At 36.3% G+C, this 24,249-nt stretch overlaps 1 pseudogene; it reads left to right on the top strand.

Annotated features, from left to right (window-relative positions):
- Positions 1–8,472: 8,472 nt before the first annotated feature.
- On the top strand, positions 8,473–22,009 carry LOC122298996 (annotated as a pseudogene).
- The last annotated feature ends 2,240 nt before the right edge of the window (positions 22,010–24,249 follow it).

The following is a 24,249-nucleotide window of genomic DNA, read 5'->3' on the forward strand; positions in this document are numbered from 1 at the left end:
TTCAAATGCAACTCCTTCAATTTCTTCTACTGATGGTTCGAAACAAGGTAATTTCTACTCTATCTCTCCTTTTGTTTCTGCAAATAGACTTTCATCATCTCATAAAGCCTTCCTTGCTTCTATCACAACTTCATTAGAGTCCAAAACATATAAACAGGCTGCTCAATTTCCAGAATGGCAAAAAGCTATGCAAAATGAACTTAATGCTTTAGAATTAAAAAAAAACATGGGAGCTTGTTACTTTACCTAAACATAAACAGACCATTGGTTGTAAATGGATGTTTAGAATCAAATACAAAATTGATGGAACTATAGAGAGACATAAGGCAAGATTAGTGGCAAAAGGTTACACTCAACAAGAAGGTCTAGATTTCTTTGACACTTTCTCACCTGTTGCTAAGATTACTTCTATTAGACTTCTACTTGTTGTTGTTGCAATTAAGAATTGGCATATTCATCAGTTAGATGTGAACAATGCGTTTTTACATGGTGAACTACATGAAGAGGTCTACATGGATTTGCCTCCTGGTCTGCCAAATCAGAACAACAAAGTTTGTAAACTTTTAAAAAGTCTTTATGGTCTTAAACAAGCCTCTAGACAGTGGTTTGAAAAACTGTCTAACTCTCTCATCAGCTATGGCTTCTCTCAAGATAAATCTGATTGTTCATTATTCATCAAAAAGCCAGCAACATCATTTATGGCATTGATAGTGTATGTTGATGATGTATTGTTAGCTAGTGATAGCTTACAAGATATTGAACTATTGAAGAAGTTTCTGGATGAACAGTTTACAATCAAAGACTTGGGGCCATTAAAATATTTTTTTGGACTAGAGGTAGCAAGATCTCACACTGGGATCTCTCTTTGCCAACGAAAATATACACTGGACATTCTACAAGATACTAGCCTCATTGGTTCCAAAACTGCAGCATTTCCTATGGAATCCAATCTCAAACTGGCTATTGATGATTCAGAACCATATGAAGATCCATCATCTTATAGAAAACTGGTTGACAAATTGTTATACTTAATAATTACCAGACCATATATTGCATATTCTATCCAAGTTTTGAGCCAATTTCTAGCTAAACCGACAGTCAATCATCACAAAGCAACAATAAGGGTACTTAGATACTTAAAGGCCACACCTGGATAGGGTTTACTCTTCTCTTCATCTTCAGAACTTCAGTTGAAAGCCTTCTCAGACAGTGACCGGGCAGGCTGCATTGATACTAGGAAAAGCATAACAGGTTTTGCAGTGTTCTTGGGAAACTCTTTGGTCTCATGGAAGTCTAAAAAGCAAGCCACTATTAGTCGATCCTCTGCTGAAGCTGAGTACAGGGCTCTTGCAACTACAACTTGTGAAATATAGTGGTTACTCCATGCACTACAAGACTTACAGATTGACCACTCTCAACCAACCCTCTTATATACAAAAAACAAATCTGCTATGTCCATTGCCACAAACCCAGTACAACATGAAAGAACCAAACACATACAAATTGATTGCCATTTAGTTCGAGAGAAGCTGCAGGAAAGGCTCATCAAGTTGTTCTATATTCCCTCTCGGCTACAATTGGCAGACATTTTCACAAAGCCACTTGGATCATTGCCTTTTCACCATACTCTTCGCAAGATGAACATTATTAACATTCATGTTTATCTTGAGGGGGGGTGTTGGAGTATTGCATCACATATTGATAATATGGAGTTAAAATCCAAGGTAGAAAAGGCTAAAATAGTCAATACAATATAGTTAGTTAAATCTGTTATTTTGCTATAAATAGAGTACCATAGCAGACTTGTAAAATACTTCTTTTCATTAATACAATTCAGAATTCTCTTCTTTTTCTCTATTTTTCAAGTTCCTCCCTCACTTGATCGAGTTCTTATCACGGCGCCCGCAGGGGGGGGGAGTTGCGGGGGTGGAGAATTAGAGAAGAAAAAAGTTTTGCAAATTATTTAGGTCAACTCTCGGATCGATGAAATTAAAATACAAAACCAAAGCATATTAAGATAAATATTGTTTTCATCCTCGTACATATATATCTATATATGCATGGTGGGATCCAAGACCTGTTGTATTGCTTCCCAACAACTACTGTTCTTACTCTACACAATTCAGCCTAGCTCTTGCTACTGATCTCATCGAGGTATGAAACACAATATATTTTCCTCCCTGACTCCCATTACTTGTTCCTAGTCTTTTATTTGCTCCTTGTGATCACTCTCCATTTTTTATGCCAAAATTAAATCACCCTCATTTCATTCTACTGAACCGACATTGTGTTAGAAATGATATTTACTGATCTCTCACATTAAATATCCTTTCCAATCGATGATTAATTGATATCATAAAACAAAGAATATGTTCTAATTAGTAGGGCAAATTTCTAGTGAAAACTGCACTTTTTTTCTTTTTATTTTATTTTATTTTATTATTTTATGAAGAGCCGGTAGCCACCCACATAGCAGCCCCATCCCAAGTTTATTGAAAAAGTCTCACTTGTGGAGGAGGAATACCATAAATAATCTCAAACAAGAACAAAAAATTACTTCTCTCTAAGAAAAGCCATCCCCAACCGATCCATACGGATCAAACCTCTCAATCGTGTGTTCTCAACTCCCCAGCCAAAAAAATCAGAATTTACACCATGTGTTCCTTCCTTTGCCAAAAAATCAGCTACCATATTTGCTTCCCGAAAAATGTGCCTAAACCTTGCATTAATCTCCATAGCAATCTCCTTTATCTCCTCCCAAAAATCTCAAATAAACCAAAGTCGACAAATTCCGGAGGCGAGCCAATTCATAACCACCGAGGAATTTGATTCTACTAGAACATTCTGAAAGCGTAACTATTTACAAAGATGGAGCCCATCTAGTAAAGCACGACATTCGGCAACCGTATTAGTAGCATTCCCGTAACAATGTGCAAACCCAGCAATACATCTCCCATTTGAATCCCGGATCACACCACCACCCCCTGCCTCTCCTGAATTTGTACAAGCACCACCATCAACATTTAATTTTACCATTCCCGCATGTGGCACTTCCCATTTAACATAATTAACTTTTTTCTTATGCGTTGGAAGTATCGGTAAATTCAAGCTTTTCATTACCACGCTGTCTCCCTTTTTTATTTGCTGAAATTTTCACAGAGAACAAGAAGCATCTTTAAGAAGACATTTTACATGTTGAATCATATCTTCTATTTTGAAAATAACTCCTTCCATTCTCGTTGAACATCTAGCCTTCCATAAAGACCAAGAAATCAGAATTGGAAGTGCACCCCATATCCATCTTGCTTGTGTTCTGTTTGTTGCTCTATGCCACCAATATATCATCATTCCCTTCCAATTTCTAATCTATGGTAACTGAATTTGGCAGATATTTGCAAAATACCTCCAAACCATTTGAGCACTCGGCCCCTCACACAATAAGTGTTGCAGTGACTCAACACCCGGCAATACACAGCAATGACATTTAGATGCAAGTGGGATATCCAAACACTGAACGATATCATCTATCGCCACAGCCCCTCTTTTCACTCTCCAGTAGAAAAAAGACATTTTCTTAGGGATATTGGCTTGCCATAACCACTTTTTCTAGTCACAAGATTGTCCCATTTGCCTAGAAATCTCCCAGTCAGATTTTGTTGTGAAATTACCCTCCAACGAATGCTTCCAAATAAACACATCTGGTTTATTAGTCTTTAGCCTCACGCCAGCTTCATTAATCTGCTGCAGCACCTCAGGCGGAACCAAATCACAAATAATCTCATTTTTCAAACCCCTATCATCCATCACTTCAGCAATCGAAAGGCCACTATCACCTATCACTGGGCAAAAATTTTGCAAAGGACGACACCCAACCCAATTACCCATCCAAAAATTTGAATTCCCATTTCCAAACCATCCATTTAGAATTCTGTAGTACTCTCGACATTAACTTAGAAATACCCTTCCAAAACCGTGATCCCTTTTGCAACTGAATTGCCTTGTAAACATGTTCTCGCCCAAGATATTTTTTCTTGAAAAAATCCGCCCAAATAGAACATCCCTTAAGCAACTTCCAAGCAAACTTCATAAAGAGAGAATCCTGCACCTCCATCAAGTCTCAAACACCAAGACCCCCCTCCTCCACAGGCTTACAAATCAAGCTCCAAGAAACCCACTTGTGCTTTCTAGACTCCATCGAGGATCCCCAAAGGAAGTCCGAAAAAATTCTTTTAATCATTACAAACACCGCTTTAGGCATTTTCAACACCGAAAGCATATGAATCGGCATGCTATTCAACACATGTCTTAGAAGAAGGATCTTCCCCCCAAAAGATAATATCTTACTTTTCCACCTCGCCAGTTTTTTCTGTACCCTAGCCAAAAACCCATCAAATCATTTTATTTTTAACCGACCCACATACGAAGGAATTCTTAGGTACCCACACGGCCAAACTCCCTCTTCATACCCAGATATCAATTTGAGATCCCTCTTTCGTTTCACACCAATAGAGGAGGAAAATTAAATAGTAGATTTACTTGGATTGATCAACTGGCCAGACATCTCCTCATAAGGATGCAAAGTTGACATTAGCCTCCTGATAGAACCCTTGTCGCCATTGGCAAAGATCAAAATATCATCCGCATACAACAAATGCGATATGAGAGTACCGCCACTCGGGTGATAGCATTTGATACGACCCAATCTGAATTGTTGGTGCAACACGTGCGAGAGAATTTCCTAAGACAAGATAAATAAATAAGATGATAAATGATCACAATGCCGAATTCCACGCAATTCCTAAAAAAAAACTTTAGAACAACCATTCAACATTACCGAATAAAAAGGGGAAGAGATAGCATTATAAACTAGATTCCTCCAATCCTCGGAAAAACCCAACCAACATAACACTTCCATAAGGAATTTCCAATTCACACCATCGTATGCCTTTGCCATATCAATCTTCAACATCACATTACCACCTCGGACCTTTCAATTTATTCCTTGCACCAACTCCTGAGCCAAAGCCATATTATCAAAGATGCTACGACCTGGAATAAACGCTGCTTGTTCCTTAGAGATAATTCTTTCAAGCACCGGGGCCAATCGACCAACCATAATCTTTGTCATAATTTTATATACCACCGAACAAAGGCTAATTGGCCTAAACTGTCCAAACCCCACAGGTTCTTCCACCTTAGGAATCAAAGCCAAATTTGTCACCTCGAAGAAAGTAGAGAAAGGTTGCCCCGCAAAAAAAATCTTTTGCCATCTCTACAAGATCCTCTTTCACAATATCCCAAGCCAAATAAAAGAAAGAAGCTGAAAAGCCATCCAGGCCAGGATTGCCTACTATAGGAATAGACTGGAGGGCAGCCTGCACTTCTTCAACAGACAACGATCTACATAAATCTGCATTCTCCTTTGTAGTTACGACCAGAAGAAGCAGGTCCATATCTGGAAAATCTGTATATCACCTAGAGCACGTAAATGTCCTCTGAAAAAAAAAATTCACTGCCTCCATATGAATATGCTCAACCGAATCAAGCACTCTACCGTCCTCCAGCACCATTTTCTCTACTTTATTTTTCGAATTCTTCACTCTCAACACAACATGGAAAAAATTCGAATTAGAATCACCTTCCGTTGGCCATTTAATCATTGACTTTTGACAAGCCAAAATTTCCTCCCGATGAATCCACTGCAGGTGTGAATGTTTAACATCAAACAACTCGTTTTCAGCCTAGACAGAATACGTCCTTACCACCTCCTCTTCCAACAAAAGAACACGATCTCCTAGCTTCTGAATTTCCACCTCAACACAGCCAAAAACTTCTTTATTCCATCTCAGCAACTCACCTTTTAGACATTTAAGTTTTTTACTAATCCGCACCATAGCACTTCCCTCCACACTACCCTCCCAACACCTCCTCACCAATGGAAGAAAGCCATCATGAGAACCCCACATTCGAAGGAACCAAAAAGGCTTCGCAATATGCTCTCTTTTACTGCAAAAATGAATCAACATAGACTAGTGATTGGATGAAGTACAAGGAAGATAGCTAGAACTTGCCCCCTCAAATCCATTAAGAAAATGCAAATTCAACCAAATTCACCAAAATTTGATCTAGTCTAGCCCAAATTCGCCTCCCACCAAGAAGTTCGTTACACCACGACAAACGATTCCCGTTGAAAGGGAGATCAAGCAGCGCACAATCATGAATACATTGATTAAAGTCAGCCTTAGCCCAAGGAGCCTGAAACACCCCCTACTTTTTCGCTATCATTACGAATAATATTAAAATCCCCCCCAACCAACCACGGCAACCCCTGAGGATTTTACATCCAGAGATACTCCCATAGTTCAATCCTTTTTTCACAGAAGCAACTGGCATACACAAACGAAGCAAATACACGTCTCGAACCAAAAGAGAACCACCCTAAAATGGCTTGATCAAAAATAGAAGATAGCTCAAACTCCACTTCATCCTCCCAAAACAACCAAATTCCCCCCCCCCCCAAACATCTGAGTTATTAACAAAGGACGGTAACCGCATCCATCTTGCCCACCGGCTACATTTATTAGCAATAAGGAAAGGTTCTAAAATAGCCACCACCAACGGACAGCTTTTATTCAAGATATGCCGAAGCCTAAATTTTGATGAAATAATACCCATAACCATATCAAAATAGACATAAAAATCAAATTAATTTTTTGGAGCGAGTACGACGTTCCAGAACAACTATAGATTTCTCTTTCCTCACCCCCTTCACCTTCTTCAACGAAACATTCATATCTAGGTAAGAATCAAAAATTTTAGCAGCCAACTCATTTAACTCACCTTCTTGTTCCCCATCAGAAACTGCCCGAGAAGGAGCAACCACGTCCCTCATATCAGAATCTACAAAAAATCTTCTCTGGCCAATCCACCAAGCTCAAACTCCAAAGTCTCATCCAACATCCATAGCATACTCCTAGAACCAAAAGCAGCCATACTCTATTCCATTTATGAACTGGACGAATCATCTTCAACCATATCACTCCATTTGCCCGGACTAGTATCATGATTATACACCAGCAAAACAATCTCCAGTAGGCCATCTTGTGCCAAATCTTGTCTACACAGTTCCAACTTATTGTTTGAAGTGCACGGAACATAGGTATTTACCCCTGGAAATTCCTACACTGACCCACCTAGCTCTTTCTCACAAAGTTCATCCTCACAATGATCATGAACCACACCCGATTGTGAAATAAATAAAAGAGACTCAACATCCCCAACTCCCTCTTTTTGTCGTGCATGAATCTTCTCCAAAATCACCGAACGACGAGACCTTGATGCCTCTCCCCTTTTGGTCTGCGCTGTCAACATATCATCCTTCCTCATTGTATTTGTAACCTCCTTCTAGGCCAATTTTCCAGATTTTTTATTTCCCCCACCGGCCAAAACATCTTTTTTCTACTTCAACTCACGGCCACTCTTACACTTAGATTCTTGGTGCCCCTATCTCTGACATGAACCACAATAGCTAGGTACCGCCTCATAATAAACCTCTTGAAAATGACTAGACCTACCATGAGGAGGACCCAACCAGAACGAATGCCTCAAAGGACAAGAAATATCCAGTTCAACACAGATTCGAGCCATCTCAGGCCGTGTGACACAAGCCGTAGCATTGTCCCTCTTCAAGAATTTCCCAAAACCATCTCCAATACTTCGTAAAATCGATTCTTGAAAATAATTTGGAGGAAGGCCAGGCAACGTCATCCACACTGGGACCTGAGGTGAATCCTCCTCTTCAATAAAATCTGGAGTCCAATGAAAAACCCGGAACAACACACCAAGGATTTCAGAGTTCCCTCTCGCCATTATTGAAATAAAATCCTCTTCCTGAACCATCCTCACCAAAATATTACGTGGATTTCGCAATTGACCAATCACCGGTATTGTTTTCAACCCCCAACGACTTTGGATAAATCCCCTAATTTGATCAAGTGAAGGCCTTCTCTGTAGAAATTTTAAAACCACCGAGAACCAAAACGGTTCCGACGACAGTTGCACCTCCACTTTGGAATAAACAAAGAACATCTCACCATCTTAAAACTTCGGATCTCTATGTGGGATTGGAACGTGAGGAAGCATATGAGGGTTTGAACCCACCATTTTCGCAAATCGACGTCCTATATTCTTCATCACAGCCTTCTCATCTGTAGAAGCCAAACGTCCCTATGCCAGATTTGCGTAAATCTCCCATTCCTTCCCACAGCTAGCCGGTGACAACAGAGGGCCTGCGCCCAGCACCATGCATGAGAGCCCTAGATTTCCTCAAAGTTGAGAGAAAAAACCCCAAGCGCCACGTCACTTGCATTCCTAGGACGTCAAAATCTCTAGTGAAAACTGCACTTAGAACATTGAAACTATCACCTATTTAATTATTCTTGCGTGTGTATGTGTGGTTGTGGCAAATTGAGGATGTGGAAGCTGAAGATAGCTGACGAAGGTCCAGGCCGGGCTGGTCACAATAAACAATTTCATTGGGCGGGAACATTGGGAATTTGACCTTGATGTTGGCACTCTCGAAGAACGTGCTGAAATTGAAAGGGTTGGTGAGGAGTACAAGAAAAATCTGTTTAAGAAGAAACAAAGTTATGATCTTTTGATGAGGATGCAGATTTATCTCTCTTTCGTCTTAATCGTTCTCATGTAGTCTCTATATCAATACCATATTGTAGTCTCTGTCACAATATGATCCTATATTAATAAAAAACCCAAATGCATTACTAATTATTTTTTTTACTTCAAAAGAACGTTGGAATCATATGATATTTGTGCACTTTGGATGGAATTTTGAAAAGTTCAATTGCAATAGAGTTAATTTTTACATGAACTCACGTACAGCTTAGAAAGGAGAATCGAAGTGGGCCAATTCCACCACCATTGAAATTGCAAGAAACTGAAGAAATAACAGATGAAACAATGACATCGACACTCATAAGTGCACTAAGTTCCCTTTCGTCCCTTCAGGCACATGATGGCCACTGGCCTGCTAAATTCGCTAGCTCCTTGTTTTACATTCTACCCAACTTGGTACGTTCATTCTCTAACCCTTAATTTTAATACAAGGTTGGTTAATTTAATCTTTGTTTTATTTTTTTCCCTTTTTCCCTAGGTAATTAAATATATAATTTGCATAAACATAATTTCTTAACTAAGACATTTTCTTAATTTAATTTGATATTGTTATTACCACATCTGTGCAGGTAATGGCATTGTATATTATGGGGGATCTAAGTCGTATTTCATCATTAAATCACAGGATATAAATTATTCAATACTTGTGTAATCTTTAGGTTTCTGTTTAACTTTACTTCTATTCTGCCAACAAAAATTTAGCTGGTCATAGCACAATGTTTGGCTCAGGTTTGAACCATGCATATTGCCTAGAGAATACTTGGAGAGGGGCTTGAAGATGGTGAAGATAGGGCCATGGCTAGTGCTCGAAAATGGATCCTTATCAAGGTGGTTTAGTGGCGGAGTTGCCTTCATGGGGAAAGTTTTGGGTCTCGGTATGAACGTAGTTTGTTTGAAGTTGCCAATATATATATAACTCTATTTATTAAATCAGATATGTTAGTAACTAGGAAATCATTATTAGTTTTTCATGAATTATGGTCTTATCTCACGTAGACACATGAAATTAAAGCAATTATGGAAAGGAAAGAAATTATTAGAGTGAAAACAAAAATTAGCCAAAAATATATGGAGTACTCCACATGGAAGGGATAAGATGTTAAATGATTGAAAAACTGTTTTTTAATGTTTCACTTGTCTGCTAATAATTTAATGTTACATCCAAAAAATATTGAGACGATGGTTAAAAGTATAATAAATAGCATGCAATTGAAAAAAGTTAATCTGCATGTTGTTCTTTAATGATTATGCATATCTTAATTTCAGAGTTTGTGACGCCCCTAACTCCCACGTACGGACACGTGAAAATCGAGGTATCGGGATGATGACAACAGGGGTCATGTATCCCATCGCTAAGTGCCAAGTGTGTATACATGCAGCACGTGTACATAAAAATAACGCAGTGGTAATTAATAAAAAGTCTTTCAACAAGCATACTAATAATATTACAAACAACCAGTATTATATTATCAAAACTCCAGCGAAGCCGCCTCCTCGGGCTCAATCTCCTCGTCCTCTGCATCAAAATATATGGTACCAAAGACGGTACCACAGGTAAATAACAAACCAAACAAACCTCAAGATAAAAATATATTAATACAATAATCAAATGCATGAACATGATGCCATATGCATATGTCCTGAAAATCCTCATTTTTCCACGTATTCCAAAATCCCATTTTGTCTCAAAACATTTTCTTTAAAACATTTCCTCGCCATTATCCTAGATAATGGCCCAAAAATCCAATCTCGTTATTTTTTTAGAAAGTTGCCCATTAACCAAACCATCAGAGCACTCTAGGCGGGAATCGCAGGCAGGACTCTACCACCATCCCAACGTTGCGTGCACTGTAGGCTGGAATCGTAGGCGGGACCTACCACCATCACTACACGTACTTCTGACTCAAACTAGTCCATCCAATCGTTCAAATATATCCAAAAATATTTCTCGTTTGAAAACCTAGTTTTCAAGTTCCAACACATGTACATGCATGCAATTATACGAAAACTCAGTTTTCCTTTTCAAACATGAACATGCATGCACTATGCAATGCTTACGACAAGATACTAAAAATAACCAACAACAACAATTTCCAACATTAATTAACATCAAACAAATATAAATACAACTCCGTCCTCAAATCCAACCGACCCCCGACTCTTCGGACTTAGTTCGGCAAAACCAACCAAATCACAAAATATTTGTTAATTATAAAATATATTTAAATCTCAAAAGGTAGTTTGGAAAATACTTATAGTGCTATAAAATATTTTTTGAAGGATCAACAAGCTGCAAAAGGCAAAGGAAAAGCAACATAACAGTGCAAAATACACTGTGACCGTGGGTTGTAAAATATCCACTTTTGAATAGGAACGAACCAAGGCTTGTGATTGATAGGGAATGGTTTAGAGGTGTTTATGAAGCTAGTGGAAGTGAGGGTTGGCCGTAGGTGGCGGCAAAAACGGCAGTGGAAGTGAAAAATGGCCAAAACGGAGTTATGCTCGTGGGGGTTGCTCCGGTGACGGATCGGTGCTGGAAATGGGTGGTTTAGGTAGGCAAGAGGTCGGTGATGAAGTGGTGGATAGAGGTAGAACGACGGAGGTGAATAGCCCAAAAGCCGTGCGGCATGGAGGAGTTCGTGTGGCTTAACGGTCAAGCCGGAGGGGTTGAAATTTGGTGGGGAGGTGCGCTGGCTGGTGGGGAGTCGAATGGGAGGGGTGGTATAAGCCATGGCTGCGAGCGGCGACAGCATGGGTAGGAAGAAAAAAAATGACAGAAGAGGGAGAGAGAGAGAGAGAGAGAGAGAGAGAGAGAGAGAGAGAGAGAGAGAGAGAGAGAGAGAGAGAGAGAGAGTCTCGCACGGGGTTGGGGGGATTCGGGGGAAGAAAGAAGAAGAAAAGAAAAAGAAAGAAGAAAAAGGAGAAAAGGAAAAGAGAAGAAAAAGGAAAAGGGAAAAAGAAAACAGGAAGGAAAAGAAATGAGATCCAATCCTCACATCTTTGGCTAGAAAACTGATCAAACGAAAACAATTTAAAAGCTATAAATTGAATAGAATAATTTAAACACGAAACCTTGCTAAAATATTATAATTAACTAGTAAAAACTAACAACAAAATTTTAAATCCAAAAATAAACTAAATTAAATTAAATAGCAATTTAAACACAAACCAATAATTAATATTAAGAAAGCACCTCAAAAATAATTTCACAACTAAATAAATCCAATTAAAATTCGATAAATTTAAAATAAAAGAATCAATATTTTAATTAATTTAAAAACTCATTTCAATTAAAAAAAAAAGAAAGTAAAAGCAGGGTATCACAGAGTTCTGGCTTCTTCTTGATTTCATCCCCTTAATCCAAGTGAATCTTTGTGACTTAATGTCTCTTTCTTAGTTTTTTTTTTTTTTTTTTTAAATTGCACCTTAATTTTACAAAAAATATAGGCAAAATGTCATGCCACGCTCACTTAGTTTACATGCCAATGTCTTATTCATATGGAAGGAGGGTCGTGGGTCCAATCACTTAGTTGGTTCATTCACTAAGAAAAGAGTTATACAACGAGCCTTACAATCTAGTTAATTGGAATAAAGCCAGGAATACAATTGCAAGTGCTTGTACGACGGACAATAATTTTCATCTTCTTTGTCTTTCCTTTTCTTTTTGAGTCAAATCTGCCTAGCAAGACTATAGACTTTCAAAAGTCTCTGTTTCGTTTGTAATAGGGTAATCCTCTGCCATAATGTACCGAGGTTATCCATCGATAAACTTAAGTATCTTTTAATTCGATGAACAACCATAAAAACTCATTCAAAGTGCTATTGATAATTAATATAGGAGAATTTGTACTATCCACACCTCTGATACAAGATTTGGCATGGGGTTTTCTTCGCCATTTAACCAAACCTCTTTCCAAGCATTCATTACAAGAAATCTAGCCTATTGCAGCGATTTTTATATTGTTGCAAAAAAAATCGCTGCAAAAGATAATATATTGCAGTGATTTTTAAATTGTTGTTAAGTTTTTGCCTAAAAACTCATAATTTACCTTATATTTGTATTTACAGCAAAAAATAGAATTTTTGCAGTGATTTTGACTGCTATATATCTCAAACAATGTTGCAACGCTGAAATAATTGACGAAATTAGCTCTGGGCACCAAATTTCTCATTTTATTTTTCCCCTATTTTCTTTCCTGCTTCTCTAGTTCTCTTTGTTCTCTCTTCTCCCAAATCGCATGATTTCCTCCACCCCATTTTCATAAGACCATTTCCCTTGTAGTGTCTCTACCCCCATGTCATCTCACGTGGGTCTCTTTCCCAATCCCCACGCCGATCTCATTATGGCCTCACCTTTCTCTCTTGGATTTCTCTATATCACTGCTGCTAGGGGCGCCGTTCGCCACCTCCCACACCTTGATGCCGTTGCCAATCCTCCATCGGAGCCCCCTTCTCCTCCTTGCCTAGCCAAGCAGCCCGAGGACCTCTCTCTCTCCCTTGCTCTGTTTGCAAGCCACGACCCTCACACATTGGAAAACTTTGCCACTCCCTTGTGAGTTTCGCTTATTCTTTTCTTCTGTTTTTCTTCATGTTTTGCTAGAATATATACATATATATATATATATATATATTTATATATATCTGATATTTTGCCCCCTTGCTCTCATGATTTCCCATTTGTTACATTTCTGAGGCTCAAATCTATGTTCATTGATTTCGAATTACTATCTTGTTAACCCTAACTTATTAGACAGTACTCGATCTGTTTATGCACCACCATTGGTGTTCCTTGTGTATGAAGATCACTTTTTTAGAAATTTCCTATGTAGTCTATTAATAAGAACACTATAATTTGGATGTGCACTATGCCTTCAAAATCAATTCTCTTCACCAGCACTATACTTGATTTTATAAAATCTCCTTTGTTATTTCTAACTGTAAACATGTGTTTGATATTAGTTGATATTGAGTATATTGGGTAGGTTGTGTAAATGCATTGTGTCCATTATCTGTGTTTACATGATTAAATGCACATTCATTCCTAGATTCTTGTATATATAATGCTATTATTCCATAGCAATATCATTTTTTATGTGTGCTGTACAAATATTTTGTTTCTTGCATAATATCTTAGGTCCTTGAGTAATAACTTGCAGTCATCATACGTGGTTTATGAATCAAGATATGTACTTGTGCATCTCAATTAATTAATGCAGATCTACATATTCTATATGATGTTGCAATTATAATATTTGAATAAGGCCTATGCAGTAAAAGAAAATACAATATTCAATACTCACAATATAGCATAGAATATCTATGGAATATTACTATATTATCATATTGCCGCTTCCATCCCTTTAATTACTTTCTTTTAGCTTTTTGTTGAGGCTTTCATTTCACCATGCACTACTCTTGTAAGGGGGAAAAGTAAAACTTAGTTGGCAAGTATAAGTTAATATTATTAAATTACAGCAAATTCAAAGAGGAGAGATAGATAAAAGTTCAATAAACATGGAAGTGTGTTAAAACTTCACTGTATGAACATTGAAAGCAGCTAATAATTAGGGGCACTGTAGTGTTTAAGGAACATTCATATAATGCATGCATGCATGCAGTTTCATAATTAGGTGTCATATTTTGTTAAAGCTGGAAACATTACTTTTCATTATGTAACTTGTATTAGAAACATGATCTTTCTCCTAGCTAGGCCAGGAATTCTATTTTTTTTTTGGTAACATGCAGAAACCTTGTTAAAATTAACCATGCACATGATGATCTCATGACTTATAAAGTGTTAAACTCACCATCATGTATAGTTTATTTTTTTCTCAAGCATGAGCAAGTGTCATCTCATGACAATTTTTATTCTTATTACAAGATAATTAATAATATCATATTTTATATTCTTTAATTGACTCTACAAAATGAAGTGAATGCACTAGTGGAAGCAGTATTGATCAGGATCATGCATGATCATGATTAATTTTGAATTATGTATTAGTAGTCGTAGATCTGGCCCTCTAAGCAAGAATATTATATAGATAAGTTTATTAAACAAACAAAAAATATATTAGCACACTTAAATATTTCATTAAATTACAATAAATAAAATGTTTTAAAAAGTATTACCAGGAAGCCATCAGATCATTTGTCTGTTGCATCGCATATAACTTGTTATTCATCAATAATGATGAATGCAGTGGTAAATTCGAAGTCCTTCCACATAAGATTTTTATATGAATTAATCGACTTATAAAAAATGTTTTAAATTATTGTAGAGAATAATTATTCAATTAATATTGGTATCTTTTTTTTGTATATTTGAAAGTGAAAATATGTGAGATGTTGGAAAATATAGGAGAATTTCGAAAATAAGCTTAGTGAAGAAATTTCATTCATTCATTATTTCATGGTAATGAAAAATAAGTTTGCATCTACATTAATGAGCTCTTTCCTATAGTTTTATTGATTTCAAGTCTGAACTGTTTGTGATGATATTTACCGCAAGCGTTCATTTTGGTATGTATAAACCCACTATATTTAGTGTTCATATAAACTTAAAGGTACTAATTTTGTTCCATAAAACTTTGTCTACAGGACCTGGAGCACCTCATATTTTCAACTTTGTTTTTCGAACTTGGCTTTACAGTATGAAGTGGTTTGTTAGTGAAGGGAATAAACATATTCAACCCTTGAATTTGGCCTGCCTTATTTTTTTCTGTATTTTCTGTATTGATTGTAGCGCATCCAAAATGCCAACCAAAATCTCCCTCAATTTTTAGAAGGGGGACCTACTAGAAGATATTAACTTTGTTTTTTTATTTTTTGGGTGGTAACATGCTAAAAGAATGTTCAAGTGAGATTTCTAGCATAATGTTAAGATCACCATCTTAGCACTAATTTATGTTTCTTTATGAATCTCTAACTCTTTCCCAGCATGCAAATATCACTTGTCCAATAAAAATTATCAAAGAAATTACACATTCTTTATGGTCATTCCCATGCAACCCAATCCAACAGCGTTCCCTTTTATCCTAGTGGGTAAAACACTAGTGCTGCAGGCTAATGTTTCCAGTACTTTCTCTTATCTAGCAAGAATTTTCAACTTTTAAATGAAACTCGTTTTCTTCAGGCACATTTTCTAATGTATCTCTTTGTTGTATTACTAATTGGAATGATACAGGTTGTTGAGATAAAAAAGGGAAGTAAGGTGAAATTTGAGCTTGACAAGAAGACAAGACTAATTAAGGTATTGACCATTTAGTCCTCTTAAATGGAAGATTTGAGTGCTAGTCTGAAAAGTATATTCTTTCGACTTTGCTTTGAAGCAATACTTAACTAGAAAATTAAAGGTTGGTTCAAAATGACTATACATGCAAATCACACTCAAAATGAATGCACATAAGGAATTAATTAGGAATTTTTCTACCTCCTCTTTCCTTCCCATCTCAGTTTCTTATCTATTGATCCAATTTAATGAAAACTTTCTTCCCACCAGCATCATATACAAGTGGTAAGTGCTTCTTCCAGTTCTTTACTAAAACATGAACTATTAAATGCATGCTTAGTGTCTGATACTGCTATTCCCGTCTGTCATCACTCTTCTTTGATGAATACAATCATTTATACTCTTGTTCCTTTGATGAATTATTTGTTATTGGCTTGGTGTCTTCCATATCATTTTGTACAACTCAGATTGGTAACATGCTTGGTGACACTTGTTATTGGTTTTTAGATCATTTATAAGTTTGGTTTTGTGCTTCCTAATTGTGCAATTGCTTTTTTGACCAAGAACATATAATTTGAATGTGTATTATATTTTTTGTGGATTCTGTTTTTGTGCATTTTTTTTTAATTTTCTGAAAAACCTTTTCCGGCTATTATACATTTTTTTTCTCTATCATTTATTACCAATTCTTTTAATCATTGGCTTTTTTCCTCCTCCGTGTTTATAAATACTTAATCGTGGACTGAGATGATTTTCCCTTTCCCTTTATGGCCATCTTGATGGGTCCTTGAAATTTTTTTTGCTAAATTTTATATTCTATAGGTTGTATTGTGTACATGATAATGTGGGGTCATGTGTTATTTATGCATTAGTTAAGCTACATAATTTCTGGACTTTATGATTTTCCTATGCTTGCACTCATATTACATCTTCCCCTTTAGAACACATCTTCCCTTCATTTCTGAATGCTATTGGATGTGCTTCAAAGGATGTTTTGGTTTCAGCTTCAGTACTCTGTTGTCATGCTTATATTCTAGTTGAGATATCTATTGGTAAAGATTTGTGTTGGTTATTTGCTGCAATCCCATATTAAGTTATTTCAAATTTGCTCCATCTCTTTTGTAACTAATTTTTATGGAAGGAAAAAGTTTCAAGCAATGTGGTAATAAGGTATATAAACAATTTAATTTGGAATTTTTAAATTTACATCATCTCCTTTTTAGGTACTTTATTGCGTTCTCTAGCTTTTTTTTCTACCTAGAGTGAGATGTTGGAGAGTGGAGGTGGATGGTTTAGGTCATACCTGGCACTCATGTCCTACTATTTCCGCTCTGTTTTAGACACTTGGTACTCATGCTAGAGACACCTGCTGCTTCCACCTTGTTTGTGCATAGTTGCTTATATGACTTCTCTGATTGAGAGGGCTAAAAAATGCTTAAACTTTTCAGCCACTGTTTACATCACGCATCTCTTCATATGCATTGCCTATGGAGGTTGGCCTTCCTCAATAACCTGGTGGGTAATCCATTATAGAAGTTTTCTTCTATACATTACTTATCTAGAAAATTCTCATTCTCTAATGCATTTTCTTATTGTTCTGGCACTCAACTTCCTATGTTGGATGTTGTGCTGCTATGCTGTCTTATTTTCCATTACCTATTTAATTGTAACAACATTAATGATCACCATTTGCATTTGCTCTTCAAATGGTTTCTCTTACTATTGGAAAATGATGAAGGTGACTCTATCTTAATTTTTATCACCAAGGCATAATCCAGGCGTGACGTTTGCAAACATGTATGCTTGTTATATTGAATGAAACTTTCAGTTTCTGCCCCCCCTCTCCTCTCTCATGATGACTATCTAATTACTTCATCTTCTTGTCTCTCTTTAATTTTTTGAGTCCTACTGTTCACACTCAATTGTTCCTTCCTCTTTCTCTAGACCACTTATGTTTTTTGTTATTTCTATCACTTGGAATTGAATACAATTCTTAATCGAAATGAAAGAGAATGGTAGTTCATGAAAGGTGGTTTTTCTTATAAGCATGCTTGATGATTTTTAATAAGGTTGAAGATGTAAGATTCCATTTTCTATATACGAGTGTCATTTTGTTTATCTCTCTTCCATATAAAATGCAAGTACGAATTCACACCAAATTTCATACTTTGACATTATGCATGACTGGAAAAATATCTCACAATATATTATTAGCAAACACAAAGGATGTGACACGTGCAGAGGTCATACTTTCAGCTTTAGCTTTAAGGTGCCATGTCTAAGTATGGTTTACTTGGACACTATTACTATCTAGGCATGCATTAGCATCATGCACATACTGTAGATATTAATCTATCAAATAATGGCTAACACCTATTGAAGATAGTCATGACTGGAAAAAGTTTTGTTAACTTGATGGTTTTGTTCTTTTGTATTTGTAAGCAGGAAGTTATAATAAGGGGTTGTTTTTTGAATTTTTTTTGGTTGGTCTTAAAGGATATGCTACTGTATTCAGATTTTCATGTAGAGAGCTCATATTAATGAAAAGGAAAAGTGACATAGACCAGTGTAAAAGGCCAACTTAACTGGCAAAAAGTGATATTACCAGGTTTGAGAGTTGGAACTTTTCCAGGTTGACGCATAGTGATGATGTAGGCACTAATGACATTCAGAATGTGGGGAATCTGGGTGTTGGATTTTGTGGTGTTGGGGAATTTCATGACTTGAACTACTGGTTGTCATGAGTAACCATCACAGTATCTGGATTTTCGAGGGATAATGAGAATCAGAAGAGGTGGTTTCAACTATCTGGATTTTCCTTTATAAATCATCACAGTATCCTTCTTCTATTAGTCACCTGCAGTTTGTACCCATGATAAACAAAGTCTATGTTTAGTGAATCCAATCCTTGATGTTTTATCCAAATAACTTGAGGTTGCAAATTATAGCCTTTGTAGGTAAGAATTTTTATGTCAGTATCTTCTTGGTACACCTGTTCTTCACTGTTGGACTGGAAAGTATACTCCAATATTTGCTTTTCAGTTGCTTCAGTTGGCTTTCTAGAGAATCTTTCTGGTTGTTGTTTCCTAAAGTTTATTGATCTACTTGTGGTGATACACATGTATTATTGAGTGAAGTAGCTGGCCAGGACTGAGTGTCTATTAAAGTCATTTTTATTCTTCATTAGCTCAGTTCTAATACTTTTATATTTGCCTAGATAAATTATGGTACTAAATTATGTTGCTTTTATTTCTTATTTCTTACTTCCTACAATCATTGTTTTATTTTATTTTGTGGTAGCAATATGGTGATATCAGAACTCTGTATACTGCCAAAGAGCTTGAGGTATGTAACTTAATTAAATTTTTTCTGGGAGTAGCATATGCCTGTCATAGAATTTGATTATTGTGTACAGGCCAAATGTATCGTAGTCATGTACAAAAAATTAGAAATTGTTTGGTTGGACAGAAGAAAATTCCAAGTTTTCATCACTAAACCGTAGATGTCAGAGGGTTGGGTGTTCCATTGACTATTTTGTGGTACCAGGTGTTTGCCACAAACTCTTCCTTAAACAATCATAAGTCATTACTATGTGACATTCTAGTCGATTAGAATAATCCAGCTTTTCAATATGGTTTTGCCAACATGTCAACCAAATCTATTGCTCTTTTACATACTTATCTTAAGGAAAGCATGTATCATTTCAATGCCCCATGATTGGGCTTTTTATTAAATAATCTACGTTTGTTTTTTTGCATTAAATGATCAACAATTTTATTCATGTGGTGCATTTTTCTTGGATATCTGAATATCATAATAATATGTGTGCTACTTTAGCAAACAAATTTTTCATATTGAATATTATGTGTGCTAAAGTAAGTACAACAAACATATACATATGAGTGACAATGAGTGACACTGGCTACATACATGGCCCTTTAAGGCTTTGAAGAAAGGTATCATGAACCCAGGTCAATCAAATATATGGCCCTTGAGAGCAGAAAGTGGATAAATTTATCCCTGCTTTCGTCAAGTTGAGTAAGAGAGTAGGATTATTCCACACATCTAAATTATTGTTGTCCCGTCTCAAAAGTTTTTTACATGCTACACCAATTAAAGAAAAAAAAAACTAGTCACAAAAGAAAAGGGTACGTGAAGACAATTAAATATTTGTTCTCAATAAGTACATATTTAATTGATACATAAACTAGAGCCAAACTTCAATGCAATTCACACACATGCCATCACTAACACCCATGAGACACATATGTATTTTGATTTTGTAATATAAATTTAATAAGCCTTCCACTAGCTACATATATATTTAGTCGTTCTTCTCTATGGAATGTTACATGATTCCAAAGTTTTATAGTTTTACTCTCATCTCTTGTTTGTTTTAGTGAGGTATCTCTTGGTTTTTACTAACTCATGCCATATCAATACCTTTCCCATCTTTCTATTTTTTCCTTTACCTCAGATAATGGCCATTATAGCAGATTTTATGCTTGTCTGGCTTCCAGCACCTATTGTTTCTCTTCGGCCACCTCTTGCAATCAGTGCTGGACCTATTGCTAAGTTCTTCTATGGCTGTCCCGATAATAAGTTTCAGGTTATTGTTTGTATCAGTATTTATTTGGTTGTTGGTGTCTAGGTTGTCATTTTCACAAGCAACAGTAGCATCATATGAACCTAATGTTGTCAGTGGCATGCTTTTAAAATCCTGTCTGTAGGTGTCTTTGGCTGAAACATCTTTTTCATTTTTGCAAAGAATAGGTGCAATAACGGTGTGTTGGATGATTAGAGAAATTTTAGCAATACTTTGAAATGTATCAAACTACCTCTCCATCTATATAAATTATAATGTAAATGAATTTATAATTTGACTTGGGTAAGGATCCTTGAGTACTTTGTTGTTATTTTCTATGTACCTTTTGTATTATTAAGTAAAGGGAATTAAATCCTAGCTGATCTACTAACTATGCTTCTAATACAAGTAAAAAATTACTACTGAAACAGTTTCAGTCGTAAGTTTTTTTTTTTTTTTAATTTTGTAATTGAGTATTTCCAGCGACTGAAAATCACTAGAAATAGGTCAAAACTCTTCGCAATTGATCTACTCCCGCGATTTTAATCCTTGAAAAAAATGTTAAATGTAACAAAGAAAGCAAGCATTGTTTCTAATATGGGTTATTTGCAGTGTTTTTTGACTTTTTGCAGAGATTTTAGTCCTTTAAAAAAATATTAAATGCAACAAAGGAAGCAAACGCTAGTTCTAATATGGGGTATTTACAGCGCTTTTTGACGTTTTGCAATGATTTTAGTCCTTAGAAGGAATGTTAAATGCAACGAAGGAAGCAAGTGTTGCTTCTGATATGAGATGCGCTGTTGAGAGCTTTGCAAGGATTAAAATTGCTGGAATTGCTCAAAAGCAGCAATCCTAATGGGAATTTCATAACCCATTCCCAGCGTGCTATTTTATAATTTGCAACAAAAATATATCGCTGCAATTGACTATATTTGTAACATTTTTTTGATATCGTTGCAATTGGTCAGAAGTGAAAGGTTTATATTGTTGAACATGCTTTTGATCAATTGCAGTATTTTTTCATGGTATTTGCAATGATTTTGAGCGCTACAAAATGCCAGATTCCTTATAGTCGTTGGCCTTTTCAATGTTGAGAAAGAAGGCACTAAAAGCTGCCATTGGTCATGTTCATTACGAGAACAAGATGAACAGATATCTATGCATTTGATGCATTGAAAAGGTAAATAATAATTCGTACACGTATTTCAATTCAATCAAAATGAAGCACATTTTCTAGAGCAAAATATTTGTTGCATGTGTTATCAAAGAACAAGATAAATTTTGTAAAGTTAAATGCTTTCTTTTGAAAGGTGTTGTGTATGATGGTCCATTGGGTTGAAGATCCAAATTTGGAGGCATACAAACTTCATTTAGCTAGACTAACGGACTACTATTGGGTTTCAGAAGATGGCAAAGGAATGATGCTTGACTTGGGTGATGCAGAGCTTGGGCTATCAGACGTGGGTTGTTGTTTTTGTTATTCAAACTATTCTGCCTTGTGATCTAAACGAGGAGTACGGGTCACAAATAAAGGCTTCATAGGTCAGAATATTTTTCAAAGTTATCCTTGGTTTTTTTTTTTAAAAGCGAATGGTGCCTCAAAATATTTTGAGATGAGATAAAAAATTGTGAGAGTTTTGTGTATAGTAATTAAATGGCTCGAGTTAAGATGTTTTAATGAGTTTTGAGAAATGAAAGAGAACATTTTGAAGAAAAATATTATAAAGTTAAAAAACAGTTTGGATATAGTTTTTTAATATTATTTTTTGTATTTTATTTTGAAGTTTGGGAAAGTTGTATAGGGTTTTGTGTTTGGAAAATGATTAGGTAATTAATAGATGAAAAAGTTGAAAACTTAAAGATGTAAAATCAGTTTGGTTCCAAATTTTATCCAAAACCGAACCAAACCGAACCAGTTACACACCAACTCTATGTTCCTTTTTTATTTCATTATGTTTTGTAATGGATGTGCAATAAATTACATGGATGTTGTTTAGGTATTTTGGACTAAACTACCGCAGCATTTAGAGACATTTTTCCCTTACGGGCTTTGGGGGAATACCGAAACCGAGTTCTACTACTTGCATAATATGAATCAGGAAAACACTATACACGCAAATGAATCCCACAAAGGGATCAGATCCCACACACTGATGTGGACATGTCTTTTTTTTCTCTGTCTTTTTCTCCATTCTCCCTTCTCCCCAACGTCTCCTCCTTCCTGCTCTTTTTTTTTTTTTTCCCTCCCCTCCCCTGTGTCGCCATTCGTGCCCTCTCTCTATGCCAGCCATGGTGGTGGGAGACCACCTCATGGTGGGCAGACTTGGACCGCCAGCATGGAGCACCGATAAGGAGCGCGGATCCGAGAGTATGCCTAGGTGAGTGAATCGGGTCGGGCCATAGACCCACAGTGCCACTCCATCCAACAAGACTCCACCACACAAAGGAAGTCACTATGATTGGCGTTGTTGTTCGACCACCAAGGGTGGGTGTGGTGGCGTAATGTGGCTGGGAGGAGGAGAGGGGCTCGATTTCAGGAGGAGGAGAGGAAGAGGGGCTGCACTGTGGGAGCGTTGGGTCCGGTCGGAGGTCACTAGTGATGGGGAACGGCCACTGGTGGTGGTCAACTCTGAACTGCGGCGGTGCTACTGTGGCTAGGAGAGAGAGTCAAGTGAGGGGAGGGGGAACACGGCTACGAGGAGCTGAAGGGGGAAAGAGGAGAGAGAGGGAAAGTGGGGAGTGAGGTGCTAGGGAAAATGGACACATGGCACATTGATAGTGTGCTACATTAGTATGTAGAATTCTTTTGTGGGATCTCTTTGTATCTCTAGCCACTCCTTATGAATTAATATACTTGCTTGAAACATGTAGCTTAGTCCCTGAGGTCACGTAGCTTTCGTTGGAATGGTGACTAATCCAAGCTGATTCAAGGTGTGTATATCTAAATTGCTAACTTTCTTTACAGAACTATGGGTGTAATCGTTCTAGTACATGTCAGGGAGGGGGTGTCATGCACCAAAAAATTTGGTCTATCATTTTTGCCGTAACGAACTGATAACTATATGTCTGGTCAATCCGATTCAATCCTTGAATATATTTTTTTTCCTCTTTTTTCTTTTTTAAACAGAAAAAATAATACAAAAAATTAATTAAATTAGTAAAATTCAAATTAAGCGATCTCTTTAAAATTTTATATATGGTTAATGAATATTAAATAATTTCATTGTATATAATATATTAAATATTTAAATATATATACACATTCGGTCGGACTCAATTCAGTCCGGTTTAAAAAAAAATACATCTCTAGACTGACTAATAAGACTATTGGTCCTGTCAAAGTTTTCAATCCGAATCGATATAGTCTTATAGCCCTACATAAAACCAAGATTTATCATATGTTCAACAATCATACTTCTAATACGGAAACAAACATTATTTGTAGCCTCAACCTTATCTTCAAATCAAATATGAATGGGTAATGGTAATAAACTCTCGAGTTTTGTTTGGTACAAGCAAGTTCGTGCACCAATTTGTGCATCGATAATTTTTTATTTAAAAAAATATATAAAAAATTTATTGAGAGAAAAAAAATCTCACATCTCATGAAAATTATTTCAGTCTTAAATTTATATCATTTTATTAAACATATGTCTTACATATCAATATTAATATGCAAATTGATACATAAACTCTACTTACAAAAATATTTTTCCTAAACTCTCAGTCCAACACTTAGGCA

This window comes from Carya illinoinensis, chromosome 16 (assembly GCF_018687715.1).
Source record: "Carya illinoinensis cultivar Pawnee chromosome 16, C.illinoinensisPawnee_v1, whole genome shotgun sequence".
Lineage (NCBI taxonomy): Eukaryota > Viridiplantae > Streptophyta > Magnoliopsida > Fagales > Juglandaceae > Carya > Carya illinoinensis.